Here is a 4,222-nt window from a genome sequence, read left to right as displayed (position 1 = left end):
CACAGTCTGATGGCTCTCCAAGTCTTCTTGTTCGTTTTCTTCAATAGATCTTTCCCCTAAGAGAGTCCTTGACTATTTAATTTCTCCTGGTGTCTCATTCTTGGAAGACCTAAAGCAATGCCCTTCTTTGCAGTTTGAATAAACTACTATGAACATGGTTTCCCTATTTGCTAATGACACTTGGTATATGTTTTAGTAATATAAACTGTTAGATGGTTTTAGGCTCATTGATGTAGAATACACGGTATAATTTTCTAATAATAATAAAAACATTTTATTGCTTGCTTTTGATGAGCCAGACAGTATGCTAAGCACTTTACAACCATTATTATAATTAGTGGTGTGCTGGTAAATGGCCTAAAAAAAAAAAAAAGGCAGCTTTTAAAATAACATGTGCCAATTTTTGTGGTGTAAATACTCTAGCGTGGCTAATTTCAAGCTATTAACAGGATTAACAACCATGTGGTATAATTTTTGAATATTTAACATTTGGCTCTTAAAAATTGGTAGGAGCCTATTTGAGTACACGAAATTAGTCTACAACCCTCTTCATAATTTTTAAGATAGGTTTTAAATCCAAGCTCTATTGTTGAAGACACTCAATGATTAGAGAAGTTAGGCAATTTGCCCGAAACATAGGTTTGAGATTTGTACCCGGGTCTGAAACACTATTAATGTAGCCACTATCTGGGTTTACCTGGAGATCTTTTGATTGCAAATCATAGCTAGTTTAAGCCAAACGAAAGAGGAGGGGGGCTTAGTGAAAACACTCAGGTATGTCTCATTGAGCACAAGATCAGTTTAGCTAAGCCTCAAAAAGTTATTGAGATTGGGACTTCGAAAGCTACCTTAGTTCTCCTCACTGCTTCCCAAGTCCCTTCTGTTCTTGCCTGACTTCTCTCTATGAGTAAATCAGCATGCACTACTCGTTACTTCACATGACAGGTATAAAGAGGTTTCCAAGCTTGTGAGATCATGTTTTTCACATAAAATCACCCAGAGAGACTGGTTTTCTCTCCATTTTAAACTCAGAATCCCTAGGAAGGAATACTGACTGGGCCAGCATGAGCCATGGGTCCACCATGGTCCAACTGACTGTATTCTGTTTTTGAATGGAAGAAAAGAAAAAGGAAAGATTGTTGAGTCCCTCTAATATACTCTTCATCTCAGATAATATGTTCTAAATTTCTAACTGGTTCCCTTTTATAATTTCCATTTCCATTTTTATGTTTTTATCTCTTTGTTAAACTTCTCACTGAATTCATCTACACTTCCCATAAGTTCATTGAGCATCTTTATAACCAGTGTTTTGAACTCTGCATCCGTAGATTTCTTGACTCCATTATTCCTGAATTTCTGTTCTGTTCTCTCTTATGGTTTCTGCTTCTTTGTTTTCCCATTTTGGCTGCCTTTCCATGTCTGTTTCTATGTACTAAGCAAAGATCCTAAGTCTCCCAGTCTTATTAGTGTGTCTTTATGTAGTAGGTGTCCAGTGGCACAGCCCTGAGAAGGATTCAGCTGCAGGCCAAGTCTAGCCCCAACCTGTTCCCCTCTAAGGCCACCTATTAAGATTCAGCAAGCAATCCATAGATGCTGTGCTTATAGTTGCCACACCAGTCCACTTCAGAAACCGAGGCCAGCTGCCAACAGTGTGGGTCTTGGAATTGGCTCAGCAAGGAGCACTGGACTCAACTGAGGATACCACTGGATGTGGTTTGGGTAGGGCTGCAGTTGGGAGAGGTAGAGTTTCAGGGAATCCTCCGGGCAGAGCGACCTCTGTTATACAGTTTGATGACATCTCAGCTGATGGCAATGCTAAGTCCACATACTGGGAGTGGGGAGGGCTCAAAAGAGGAACAATGGATACTGCTGGCACTTCTGCCCAGGAGAAAGCCTTGCCTCTGGACCTTGCTCAGTGTGCCCCTGTAAGTCCCTGGTGCTCCGCTAGCAGCCGACCCAGAGCTGGTGCTCAAAGCGAGCAGGTCCATCACTATGAAAGACATGGGACCTTTAAGAGGCATATGCAGCAACTGGTTGCCACTGCTGCAGTCTCCGTCCCATTCAGCTGTTTGGGACTGTACAGCCTCACGTCTTCATCCACTCCTATCTTCAACTGTTGCAGGGTAATTTCTTATTTCTCTTCATAGTTGTTCATCTAGAGTTCAGGCAACTCTGCTTGTTGTTTTCCCTGTGTTTCCATCACAACTGTGATGTGGTCACAAGAGAGAATGAACGAAGTCTCTATCATCTGCACCATTTTTTTCCCTGAGCCTTGAGTTCTTTCTTAACTGGAGTTTTTCATGTCTCTCTATATGCCTGGTCTCCTTAGCCAGCCTTCATGTATTTAATCCCAGGTAAAAGAAACTGTCTTTTCCATAGAGGAGGGAATATTTTAGTGTGTATTTAAATAGAGAATAAGAAAACCTTAAAACAAAGATGTAATGTGATTTCTGCACAAGAAGGATGTATATAAACAAAAACCTAAGCTGATGAGCTTCTTAAGTTTTAATGTAACGAACACCATCATTTAACAAAATGTCTCAGGATTTTCAAGAATCAGAGAAAGTTGCTTATGGAGTTCAAAGGCAAAAAGCAATCTTGTAAAATAACTTTTCTTCTTCAGAATATTTCTGACTAAAGATTAGGGACTAGCTTTACCAGATATTTAAATAAATAATAAAGCTATAATAATAAAAGCAGCATGTACCAGCCTGGAATAGATTATCACCAATGTATCAGAATCGACTGCCCAGAAATAGATCCAGAATCATACAAATATTAAGCATATGATAAAATTGGCACTTAAAATCTGTGAGGAAACACAGGTTATTTAATAAGTCATTTTGTGACATTTCAGAAGATAACTAATGATGAATGCCTATTCCTCTGTCCTAAAATCAAAATAAATTCCAGAAGAAAAAAATACTGAAATTAAAAAAAATTAGGCCAAAAAAAGAATAATTTACATTTTTTGGATAATTTTGCAAAATGCTTTTTTTAAACAGGAAACAAACCCCAGAAGATATAAAGCTTAGAAATGTGGCTTATTTAAAGTTTTTTTTTTCAAACAAATATCTATCTGACAAGAAATCAACAATAAAACAAAGAGGTAGAGAGAGAGAGGGTTATATTTCTTTTGAGGTCTACTTTGGCTGACGATCGTTCCTACATACGATGCTATGGCAAGTGCATACAGTTTGCCCTGATCAAGGGGAGAGGTCTGACAAATGAACTGAGCTTGCAACCTGGAATAAGGGCAATCTTACCATTGTCTGCATTTGTAGGGTTTCCCACTGGCCCTTTGTCCTCAGGGCTCCCTCTCTTAAGTATTTTATTTTTGCTATAAACTTGATATTTTAGGTAAGTTTCTTTTCTAGAACTCTCTCATAGCCTTCCCTGTACCCTTCATAGCATATGTTTTAAATGTTAGCTTATTCTTTTTATCTCAATATCTTAGCAATTTATAGAACTGATCTGTTAAAGAATTCTTAAACAAATAAAGTTCCAGTGGAGAGGAGAATCGACAATTTGTTGCCAAAAGGCCGATTTGGGCGATCTCTCTTATCTTCAGTCTCTTATACAAATGTTATATAATAATAGTATGTAAAAACCTAATTAGTTTTATGAGTATTAAATACTATTATACATGTTAGACATTTAGCATGTGTTTAGCATATAAGAAACTCTTAGTAAATGCTAACTATTGTTTTTTTATGTTTCATTATCAACATCTTTCAATCAAAATTACTCAATCACCAAAAATATATTAATACAGAGTATTTATATCTGTGATAGGGTTCTATGGTGAGACCCACTATATAGAAAAATACTTTTCAAATTCTTTACCCATTACACAATTGGGTAGTGATGATCTTTTGTTTTACTTCTCAGAGGAGAGTTTTAATTTAATCATCGATATTTTTATCAGGTTAAAATGTATTGCCTTTTCTTGGAAGAATATGAAAACAATAGCACTTCTGAATTGATGATTAACATCTCAATATATGACAGACCATTGTAATTTATCTTAAAAATGCACTAATGCCTTTTTGTCTTGACATCATTAAATTGTTTTATTTAATTAAAAATGGTTTGATTTATAATCCTCAAGGTTGAATAATCATTAACTTGCTATGGCTGTTGACTGATTTCTACATGCATGATTTCCCATTTCAATGTGCACCATTGTATAGATGACTGGAGATAACTTCTGTCATATACA

Source organism: Pteropus medius, unplaced genomic scaffold, assembly GCF_902729225.1.
Source record: "Pteropus medius unplaced genomic scaffold, Ma_sr-lr_union100, whole genome shotgun sequence".
In the NCBI taxonomy this organism is placed as follows: Eukaryota; Metazoa; Chordata; class Mammalia; order Chiroptera; family Pteropodidae; genus Pteropus; species Pteropus medius.
Note: the sequence above shows the minus strand (reverse complement) of the source record.